General features: G+C 38.8%; 1 pseudogene; it reads left to right on the top strand.

The window, feature by feature from the left end:
• The first annotated feature begins 1,804 nt into the window (after positions 1–1,804).
• Positions 1,805–5,665, top strand: LOC112134281 (large ribosomal subunit protein uL24-like; annotated as a pseudogene).
• The last annotated feature ends 6,864 nt before the right edge of the window (positions 5,666–12,529 follow it).

The raw sequence follows: 12,529 nt of genomic DNA, 5'->3' as shown, positions 1-12,529 counted from the left end.
GGAAAGAATGTGATATCAGAAACTCTAAGGCATCAAAGTCTAAGGAAACATATGAAGATATTCTCTAAATACTTTTGAGGCTGGCATTTAAAAGAAAGAGAATGTCTTCTCTGAATTCTCAGAAAATGGACTTCTATCAATTGTTAAGAATATCATTGCCAAATATACATTCAAGAACCAGGAGAATGACAACCATATGGGGTCAGGGAACTGTTTGACCTATTTTGAGGCAAACTGGACAGGATCTAATTTGTTTCTTGAGTCTCACGAGCCCTTTCTCTGATAGGCGGAAGCAGTGGTAATTGGTATTCCTCGGGAAATCGTATTTCCTCAGAGCCAGCATCCAGTAGTTCCTGAAAGTCTGGGGCATTTTTTCACAGCTATTTAAACCAAGTAAGTAGTACTAGAACCCTTTGGTGAAGGCTTGGAAGAAGGTTCACGTACCTCATTTGTGGTTATTATAGCAGTATTTATCCTTGAAGTAACCTAGTCTTCATTGGAGGGATCTGGTTCTGATGGAACCATTTCTGGAATTAGGTAAAGGGCCATAATTCTCTGTCTTTGTGGCTCAACAGACCTCTGTTCATTGGGACTCATATGTGTTCTAAGAATATAGCAAGGCTGTAACGGTATGCCTATTTTTTTTTTTTTTTTTTGAGATGGAGTCTCACTCTGTCACCCAGACTGGAGTGCAGTGGCACAATCTCAGCTCACTGCAACCTCTGCCTCCCAGGTACAAGCAATTCTCCTGCCTCAGCCTACCAAGTAGTTGGGACTACAGGCATGTGCCACCATGCCCAGCTAATTTTTGTATTTTTAGTAGAGACGGGGTTTCACCATGTTGGCCTGGCTGGTCTTAAACTCCTGATCTCAGGTGATCTGCCCACCTTGGCCTCCCAATGTGCTGGTATTACAGGCATGAGCTACCGCACCCAACCTATGTCATTTTTTTAAGACACAGAATAGTGGTGTGTTTTTGGCACATGGAGTTAAATGGAATCAAATACATAGAAAACACATAATGTTTCTCAGAGAATTATATTGGCAAAAATGTCAGCAGCCTGGGCTTAAAAAAACTGAGGCTGCACATGTATACATATGTAACAAACCTGCACGTTGTGCACATGTACCCTAAAACTTAAAGTATAATAATAATAAAAAAATAAAAATAAAAAAATTACCTCTGAATCTTCAGTCTTCCAGAATTAAGAAGCTGGGTAAGGACGGAAAAGTAAGGGACTTCCAGTATGCAGAACCAAGAGCTTGAAGAATAATAGATTAAGATGGCACTCCTAAAGAAAATAACTAAAACTTAATCATGAAACATTCCTTGCCCCAGGATAGAAGGACCCAGAAATATTTGTACAGCAGGCTTTGGGAACAACTATTGAGCAGTAACCATTATATGCCTACCACTCTTTCTCTTTCTAATGAAAGTGTTTATTTCTGTTATTGTGCTCTCACGCCACAATTGTATGTTAAGTGTAAACAGTAAAAGTGTCTTTATTATTCATAGGTCTCTGACTGAAAGAAAAGCACATCTAGATTTGCTTTATATCACAAGATCCTGGACTTTCTGGCCTGATATTGGGATTAGATGAAGTTGGAGGGAATATAAGCATGTGGATAATCATGATTAATAGGGAAGACTGGTAGATTGAAGTATTTGTCCAAATTCTTCACTTCCCTGAAATGGTATCTCACATCACACATCACATGGCCTCATGGTAGGTGGAGTTCCCTGTCTTCTCACTGTGAGTTTGGCTAGGTGACTTGCTTTGGCCAATGCGATATTTGATGAGACATGAGCAAAGGTTTGAAATTAACATATGCAGTTGGGCTTTCCCTACATCATTTTTTTGCCATTATTTTAATAAGAATATAACCTGAATAGCTTCTGCCCTTCTGGCTTGGCCCCAGAATTAAATGCATTGAACAGAACAGCTCCAGCCAATCTGCAAATCTGCAGCTTGAAGAAGAGCCACTTCAGTCACCCACAGATACATGAGCAAGAAATAAATGCTTATCACTTGCCACTGATATATTGTGAGTTTTTGTCACAATAGTTTTTTGCAGCAATAGTTTACTAATATTGGGGTCCTAGTCCTCTAATTCTTTCACAAAAGTTATTTCATGAAAATATGAATTCATATTATGAAGTAATCCATTACTTTGGCAGAAAAAGAAATTTGTTTTTTTTCTGCCAAATTTTTTTCACCTAAATTTGTTTTTTTCTGTTGTTGTTTCTCAGCCTTGAAACTACAAAACATAAGAAATTGTTTCAAAATCAAATAAACTACTGAGTTTCTGCATCAATTGTGGTTCTTCAGTTGTATACAATTACAGCTAACTTAAACAAAAGAGACATTCATTGAAACATTATCAGAAGTTAATGGAATTGACTGAAGAACCAAACTAGAAATCAATAGGAACCAAGACAGTTTCTGGAGCCTAAAAGGCAAGAAAACCAGGAATGGTCTAATAGAAGAAGGAATCTGGTTAGGATGCCATGGATGGGAGATGGATAAATTCCAAATATTTTCACACTTGTTTTTACTTCTTCTGAGGATTCAAATCTCAAGAAGAAAGAATCAAACTGATTCTTTAGCATAAGAGAGAAAAGGACCTGAACAGGAGAGAGCAGGACCCCTGGTTACAGTTTCATCCAGCTAAAAAAAAAAAGGTTAAATCCTGGAAAAAAAAGTCTGGCTGCTGTCAGGAAGGAAAATGTATGTAAAGAAGAAAAGAACTGTCTCTGTGCTTGGTAAACCTACACATGCCCCTCAGAGAATGGTGACAAAGTACCTCCCAAAGAACTTCCATTTACCCGTGAGCTTTATCATATGAGTTTACACCTGCTTCTTCCCAAGCCTCACTAAAATGATAATTAAGAAATTGCAAAAGACATAACCTTCAATAATCAAAAAGAGACTGGAGATGACAGCAACAAAATGCTGTTTTGCAAAACAGATGGATGGGTAACCAACTTAGCAGACCAAGGAAAACAGAAACCTAAACTGGAAGTGCAGTAGCCCTAATGCCCAAATTTATACTACAGATTATTAGGAAGTCTCAGGAACTCAAAAAGAGTAGAGATTAGAAGGCTGAATAAAGGCTGGTTAAAATGTCTTCACAGAAGCCATTAGATCTCTGAAGTCAATGAGCTGCCGTTACTCTATCTTCAGCGGGAACCAGGAAAAGTTGACCTCGAGCACTCTATACTCGGGGATGACACATGTGTCCAAGACCAGAGTCCTATGAAAACAAAGGCATTGACTAAGACTCCTTCCCCATCCCCCCTCCAGGCCCCATCCTCTCTGAGTTTCCCAGGATGTTGGCAGCCAGCTTACACCTGACAGGCTAGGGACTGGGAGGTCTCTTTCTGAGTATACTGACACATCAGTAGAAGAGATTTATGGGTCCTGGTATTTAGAGATGGCACAGTGAAGTAGCTGAGACCCCACCCAAATGTTGAAGCCCACCAATCAAAGCTTCGTCTGGGAATGCTGTGCTTCTAAATAATTTTTCTTGATTCATTTATGAATATGAACAAAGAGCTAAGAAGCACCAGTCATTTTAAAAACCTCTAATGTTAGAAAAATAAACACACAAAAAGAAATCTCAGGGGAAAGAAAGATATTGCAAAATACACATAATGCATTACCTCAGAGAAATTAGAAAAGATATTGCACCTATAAAATAAGAACAAATAGAACATCACATCATACAAGAAAAAGGAACATCAGAGAATAAAATGTACTTTAAAATAAGAAATTTGAGAGTAGAAATGAAAATTTTAATGAAAATGTTGAGAGAGAGAGAATATCTCCCATGAGTAACACAAAAAGAGAAGAAAAACTACAGAAACTGCACACTTAAAAAAACATAGAGGAGTGGCTGGGTGCTGTGGCTCACACCTGTAATCCCAGAATTTTGGGAGGCCCAGGCGGGCAGATCAGGAGGTCAGGAGTTCAAGATCAGCCTGACCAACATGGTGAAACCCTGTCTCTACAAAAAGTACAAAAATCAGCTGGGTATGGTGGCATGCACCTGTAATTCCAGCTACTCGGGAGGCTGAGGCAGGCGAATCGTTTGAACCCAGTGAGCCAAGATCACACCACTGCACTCCAGCCTGGGCAACATAGCGAGACTCAGTTTCCAGGAAAAAAAAAAAAGAAAGGAAGCATAATAATTGGTGATAACAGAATAATCTATGACTCAGCCATGATTAATGTTAACATAGTTATAATCATGTACATAGTGAATATTGCTCTATGCCAAAATTATGATGTAATTATTATATGGAGAAAGGAAATACATATGTGTTTTTCTTGTATGTATTTGTGTTGAAGAGAAGAGGTCTAAAAAAGCCAAATTCTCCTCTTCCACAGTAAAACGTCAAGAAATAATACATGTATAAAACTGAAAAAAATAAGCTAGTAATAGATTGACTGGTTTTTAAATAAAATGCAGAGATACAGCTCAAACAGTTAAATTGAGAAGTCAGAGTGGGGAATGGCAGGATAGAGCTGATGACTTTTTTTCAATCTTACCTAATTATTTTTTAATTTTGGTAAAAATTTAACAGTCAACTAAAAAAGAAGTGTATTTTCTTGCCCAGAGCTTGAGGATGCAGTAGAGTATGTAGTAATATTCAGGAGAGCAGCTTACAAAAAAATCACCCAGCTAGCAGCAAGGAGAGGTGTCCAACAGAACTGTGCCTCCTCAAGCTCTTCCTGCAGAATGAGGCCAGCTGTGGAAATCCTCATGGAGTGCAAAGGGCAGGGAGATTCCTCAGATGAGAAAACAGAAAGGAATGAGCAGATGCTGCCCTGCAGCCAATAGCTCTATTAGGAAACTTTCTCTAAGTCTCTTGGAATCAGTAACAATATTGAATTTTAGATTCAAGCATACATAGCAGTCTTTTAATTTAAGAGACATAACCCTGAGGATTGATCCTGAGGATGGATGCAGAGGATCGGCCATCAGGGGGAAGAATGCAGACTGTAGACTGCTGTCGCTCTGTGCGTCAAGATAAATAAGAAGATAATAGGCCAGGCATGGTGGCTCACACCTGTAGTCTCAACACTCTGGGAGGTCAAGGCGGGAGGATCACTTGAGCCCAGGAGTTCAAGACCAGCCTGGACAACATCGGGAGACCCTTGTCTCTACATAAAAATAAAAAATAAAAAAATAACTCTTCCCTTTTGTGGCCATCACCAAAGCAGCAGTGACCAAAGTGAAGTTCAATCCCTTTGTGACTTCTGATCGAAGCAAGTACCACAAAAGGCATTTCAATGCACTTTCCCACATTCTCAGGAATATTAGGTCTTCCTCTCTTTGCAAAGAGCTGAGACAGAAGTGCAATGTCCAATCCATGACCATCCGAAAGGATGATGAAGTTCAGGTTGCACACAGGCACTAAAAAGGTGAGCAAATTGGCAAAGTAGTCCAGGTTTACAGGAAGAAATATGTCACCTACATTGAACAGGTGCAACAGGAAAAGGCTAATGGCACAACTGTCCACATAGGCATTCACCCCAGCAAGGTAGTTAGCACTAGGCTAAAACTGGACAAAGACTGCAAAAAGATTCTTGAATGGAAAGCCAAATCTTACCAAGTAGGAAGGGAAAGGGGCAAATACAAGGAAGAAACAATTGAATAAAGGAATAAAGGAATCTTGTACACAAGCTTTCATTGAAACTTGAAATGAAAAAAAAAAAAAATAGCCAGGTATGGTGGCATGACTGTGGGCCCAGCTACTGGGGAGACTGAGGTGGGAGAACTGCTTGAGCTTGGGACATTGAGGCTACAGTGAGCTGTGATCATGCCACTGCACTGCACAGCCTGGGTGACGTAGTGAGACCGTGTCTCAAAAAAAAAAAAAAAGAAGAAGAAGAAGATAATAATAACACATGGTGTTTAGTGTAGACCTGCTCTGTGCCTTGCATTGTACTCACCACTACACAGAATTATTACTTTGCATCCTCACTATAGCCCTGTGTAAACCGTGTTATAAATTCATAACCCTATAAAAATAAATTGTAGAGAAGATTGATTGAGCATTCACCATGTCTCAGGCATTATGCCAGTATTCCATTAAATCTTCACAACAACTCTCTGGTGGAGGTATAATTGCTATTTTCCTGTTTTATAGATGGAGATACTGAAAAACAGAAAAGTTCAAATTTTCCCAAACTCCCATAGCTAATAAATGGCCAAGCCAGGACTCAAAGTGTCTATTTCCAAAGTCTGTTCATAGACTCTTCATGTACAACACTAGCTTATCGCAACAGATGACAGAACTCGGGCTTAGAGGATTGAAGTAACAAAGCCAAGGGTTCACAGCCACCAGGGAGTAGAACCAGTACTCAAATCCAACCTTCTCTGAACCTGAAGTACACCCTACATTGGTCTATCATACTGCCTCCATAATAGAGGAAAATTCCAATTCCAAAAGAATAAGAAAAGTAAGCCATCCTTTGTGTTAGGAGTAATACTCAGTGATAATGAATACACTGATCAATGGCATAACAGGGTATCAGGATTATAAAGATACAGAGAACAGAGATTAAAAAATAACCACCCCCAAACCGTGGGAGTGTGGATGGTGGGATGGGTGACCTGCATTTTCTAGCCCCCTCTCAACGCTGGCAACTGCAGCATAGCAGTACAGGGGCTGGACTCTGAGGCCAATGACACTGCCTGCAGATCCTGGCTCTGCTGCTTACTAGTTATGTAAGCTTGGGCAAATTACTTTGCTTTTCTAGGTTTCAGCTTCTTCATCTGAAAAATGCTAATGATAGTGGGGTTGTTAGAGGATTAAGTGATTTAGTCATTGTAAGTTGCTGTAAGAAGAGCTTGTATTAAATAATTCCTGACACACACACTAAGTGCTAGCATTGATTATAAAATAATTGTGTTTTTATTAATTAAGGGCTTCCTGAAGTATGCTGTGCTCCCAACTCTGTGGCTAATTCTTGCTGTGTGTTCACCTGCTTAGCCTTGACAGGAGGCTTCCTTTTGTTTCTGTTCTGCTCTTGGCATTCTAAGCCTCAGGAATTTATGTCTTTATCTTCCGCCCCAGACCTATTGATTTGGATTTCTTACCTCATTTTGAGCAACCTGTGGCCCACGGCCTATGCCTCGGATTCCCAATGAGTAGATCCCTAATAATTGCTCTCAGAAGTCCTTGTTACAAATCACTTGCCACTTTGACCCTTCCTTCCCTCCTCCATAGTAGTTCAGCTCCATGGATTCTGGCATGTCTGTTGGCATGAACTAGAGTGATTTTTTACTCACTGCCTACTTACTCTGGGACTAAACTCTGGATCTGACATTTATATTTTAGGTTTGCACCTCTATTGACCTATCCCTCATAGTAGAACTAAAACTGGTACAGCCCTTTACAATTTACAAAGCAACTCCATAGACATTATGTAATTCAACCTTGACAACAATCCTTCGAGGCAGGCATTTTTATTGTTCCTAAATATATAAGGAGGTTCAGGCAAGATAAATAATTTGACCACAACTGCAAAGAATTACTGACAGAGATAAAACTAGAAATCAAGTCTTCTGACTACACACACTGTATTCTTTTGAAACTCCAATCTGCCTATAAGGTTTGCACACTCTTCATACCAGCCCTCCACCACCCAAAGCCCAGCTATAAAAATTCCCAAGCCGATATGCCCAGCCTTGACTCTCACCTCACTTTCGTACCTACATCAGCAGCTGTTGTACATAATCACCTGCACAGCCATGTGAAGCTCGGCATCCTTTATAGCTCACTAGCACTGTCTATGTGTATGGGTCCATTTCCATCAATGGTCTCAAGTGTTTCCTTGACTCAACACCTCAGAATAACATTTGACTCCTGCCTCACCCTTACCCATCACATTCAGTTATCTATTGAAGCTGAAGATTCTTACTTTGTGTTGCCTCCCATATGTTTCTTCTTTCCAGTCACACACCCACTGCTCCAATTCAGGTCCTTGTCACTTCACCCTTGAACTATTACCATAGTCTTCTCCTTGTGTTCATTTTCTCCCTTTTCATTCCATCTGAAAGCTACACCAAATTAATCTTGGTAACATGCCACTTCATCTCTCACTGAAAAGCCTTCTGTGGTTCTGCATATCCTTTAGGATAAGCTGTCAATTTCTTAACATGCTGTTTCCTAATCCATGTGCTGAGAAACACTAGACTCCCTGAATATTAATAGATGCTTCATTTAAAAAAAGAGGAAAAAAAGAAATGTTACCTGCTATCACCACTTCTCCATGTACACGCACATTCGCTAAGAAACTGAATATATTATCAAGACATTGGAAGTTTTCTTAAGCCAACTTTTTCAAAATGTGTTAGACCACAGAACACTTTCTTCAGTGAAAACTTAGGAATATTCGCTTGGCATTAACATTCCACAAAACGGTTTAAGATATTCACCTCCTCAGCTCCTTGTCCCTTTCTAAACTTAGCTTCTGCTACTACCTTACACAAATCCTTCCTGTCTTTACATTGGTTGCTGAGCAAATTGAACTAAGTCCTACCTTTAAGTTCGACACCACCCTTCTCTGACCACTCGGGGCATAAAATGTCCCAAATTCAACTCACTGCAGTGTGGACCACATGTCCCAGGTTTTCTACATGGTCCTGGTTTTATGTAATTTGCCCTTCTTAATAAAGATGATTAAAACATAGCATGAAATGAACTTTTTATTTTGAGAGATTTTTGTTTAAAATTTTTTTATTGAGTTACAATTGACAAAAAAATGGTATACGTTTAAGGTGTACAATGTGACAATTTTATCTACATATAAAGTGAAGTAATTACCACAATTAAGCTAATTAGTGCATCCATCACTGATTGTAATAAGTCTCACATTAGAAAAGGAATCTTTTCCTGAATTACATATTCCAATTTCCAATTCATATAGTTGGCTTGCTGTCATTGAGCACACCTATTTTTTGTATTGCTGATTTGAGGCACTCTATGTAGTACTACATTGTTAATTCTGTTTTATGTCTTTTCATATGTCTCCTAGTAGGTTAGTCTATTTTTCTCTAGTACTTATTTATCTCTCAGAGTTAGAATTTGATTATAATAATGGTTCTGTGGCTACCTATCACAGACATTCAAATGGCAAAGTCCTTTTTACCCAAAATAAAAATTTCAGTTTTAAAGAGCAAGCTGACTGCCTAAGAAATGAAAACCCTGCTTTAATTTAAGGAATAAGGTCTAGTCCTTGGGCATCTCAAAGCCAAAAAATTTAAAGGAAACCTAAAGCACTAGTATCAAAGTCCCTACTCTATCCACTTCCAGAGCCCTCTGGGCTTTCAGCTACTGCTTCTTTTAAAAACATACGGATGCTTCAATATAAAACAGGTGTGGGTACTAAATTATTTGTGGGTGAAATAATAGGATACTTTGGATTTGACTTAAAACATTGCAGCAAAAATAAAAACACCAAAGGGCAGTGGAGCAAACACAGACTAAACATAATTGAAAAAATGTTGATAGGTATTGAACTGGATAATAAATGCGTGAGGGCTCAGCTCAGTATACTATGTTTGTGTATGTTTGAAAATTGCTATAATAAAAAGCTCTAAAAATGTATAGGTGACTGATGCTTATTAAACAAGGAGGATGATGATGGCCCAAGTGCTTTGCCCATCAGATCTGTACCCCTATGAGGTTCTACTCATTTCACTGCCAATGGTGAGCTCAACCCAGCTCCTCACTTAATCCCACAGTCACCCAGCCTGCTGTCACTATCCCCAGGCCTCTGAGCAAAAACAACCAAGGAGTAACTTCCATCAGGAGAAGGTAAGTAAATGGAGCTAGGTCTCTTTCGCTTTAACTTTTTGCCTGTTTCTGTTTGTTTGTTTGTTTGTTTTTTATTTTTGTTTTGAGACAGAGTCTTGCTCTGTCACCCAGGCTGGTGTGCAGTGGTACAATCTTGGCTCACTGCAATGTCTGCCTCCCAGATTCAAGCGATTCTCGTGCCTCAGCCTCCTGAGTAGCTGAGACTACAGGCACACACCACCATACCCAGCTAATCTTTGTATCTTTAGTAGAAATGGGTTTTAACCATGTTGGCCAAACTGGCCTCAAACTCCTGACTTTATGTGATCCACCCACCACAGCATCCCAAAGTGCTGGGATTACAGGTATGAGCCACCGTGCCTGGTCTTTTTTTCCTGTTTTCTATCTGTTCTTCTGTCCACCAACCTATCTCCCTCCCTGTCAGCCCACCCAACTGCCCACCTGCACATCTGCTGCCCTTTCTTGCTCTAGCTCCATCAGTTTTTGAACTAGCCAAAACTCTTTGGCCAACTCTGCCCAGACCTTCATAATATTTCACCTAAAACTACTGCAGGTATCTCAGCTATCCATCAGTTTTTGTCAGCTCTTTGACTAATATTAATAATATTTCTCCTGAAACCTTTGTTATTAATTGATGCCAGGAAAACAAATCTTCTGCTTTTCTTTGCCTTCTTGGGTCCTTTTGACTCTTTCTGACAATGTAAATCCTGACTCCACTGCTGCCCCTTTCCCAACCTTCTGTGCGTCTACTTCCAAGATCCTTCAGATGGTGCCTCATGATACACACCGTCTGGCCTTAAAGAGGGAGGGGAGCGTGTAATAGAAATGAGCTTGTCCTATCATAAAAGCCAAAGAAGAAAGAGATTCAAGGATACAGTGATCAAAGGGGCAAAATGCATTAGAAAAGCCTATAGAGATTAAGTAGTTAGAAGAAGACTTTGGTAACTAGGAAATCATTATCAATGATTAGTTCAGAAAGAATAGAAATGGATTCCAAGGGCACATAATTCAGTCAAGAAGAAGGCATGGTAAAGACTGATAACATGCCTAATGGTATGCACAATGATAGGCAGGAGAAAAATATGAAAGAATCTTTTACAGAAAAACATTCAGACCTGGGGGTTTTCAAGACAAGTTAGACCTAGGCATATTGAAAGGCCAAAAAAGGAGCCATTGGAAGAGACTGAAGAATCTAGAAGTCAGAAGGCAACAAAACAGGGTCTTGGAAATGATAGAAAAGACAGAAGATGAAAATACATATCAAGGTGTTGGTCTTGGACAGGGTGAGCAGACCTCTTTTGTGAGATTAAAAGGTATTACTTTATAAGGAAATCAATTTTGAAAAAAGCTAAAGATTACTTTTTGAATGGTTTCAATGTTCTCAGTAAAAATGTATTAAATTGTATGAGATGATACATGTAAAATACTTGGCACAAGGCTTGACATATAATAAGTGTTCACCATGTGGTGGTCTTAGGAGACTTAACAGTAGTGTAGTAGCATTGATAAGAACAGCAGTGAACATTTATTGAGTTCACTGTGTAAATGAGTGAACATTTACTATGTTCCAGGAGCTTTCCTAAGCTATTGTAGTGGTAGTGGTAGAGGAAGAAGGAGCAGGAGTAGCAATAATAAATAAAAAACATCTGTCTGAGAATAAAGTGAGCAGGAGTAGGCTTGAGAAAAGCAGAAGGTTGATTGGCAGAGATACGGAGATTTCATCAGCAACTGAGCAGACAATTATTAAGCATGTATAGGAACCCACGTGAACTTTGGCCAGGAATTGGTAATCGAAAAATTGCCAAGTGTCTGATCAGAAGCAAAGCTAGTGGAGTGGCTGAAATTATAATAAGTGGGCAGTCTTACTATATAAACAAAGGCATATAGTTAAAAGGAGATATCTTAGAGGAAGGTTAGTGACAATCGGTCATGGGGCTTAAGGATCTCCTTGCTACTAGCTAAGCAGAGGAATAGAAATAGTAAAGAATGGGAAGCATGGTTAGCATATTATAACATAAATGCTGAAGTCACTGAAAATGTACCAGAAGACAGACTGACAGGAAAATTGACAAGTTTCCATAAATGAAGTATTACTTCATTTAGGAAACTGATTATGTGATTGCAAGTAGATCGAAAATATTGTCCGCATCCCTATATTGCCCAGCCCTTATTACCAGAAATCATCAAAGACGGTAAAAGTAATCTTAGAAATTTATAGACAATGGTAACAAGACTTTCTGATATCAACTCATGATATCATAGACCTCAAATGAGAAAAATGGATAATAAGAGAAGGAAAAATCATTAAAATGGTATTATTTATTAATAAGCAATTATATTCTTCTCCATTCCCACTGATTTCAGGGAAAAAAGGGAAAAGCTAACTTTGGGGGGAGTGAAGTTAACAGGTGACCATAAACTAATTGATATAATGAATTGATATAATAAATGAATTCATAGAATGAATTCATAGAATGAATGAATTGATATAAGAAAACGTGTAGCACAATAAATGTGAATGGAACTTGTATACATGAGACTCACACTGACCCAAATCGTTTCTAGCTTCTAATAGTTCTATTTTAAAATTTTATTTACTAATTTTGAAGGTTACTGCAAATTTTATTTTTATTTTAGAGGCAAAAAAACTAACTTTACAATAATCAGCTTATAGTACAATATTATCAGTCATGCAGG

This window comes from Pongo abelii, chromosome 6, assembly GCF_028885655.2.
Source record: "Pongo abelii isolate AG06213 chromosome 6, NHGRI_mPonAbe1-v2.0_pri, whole genome shotgun sequence".
NCBI lineage: Eukaryota > Metazoa > Chordata > Mammalia > Primates > Hominidae > Pongo > Pongo abelii.
Note: the sequence above shows the minus strand (reverse complement) of the source record. Positions and strands in the feature narration are given on the sequence as shown.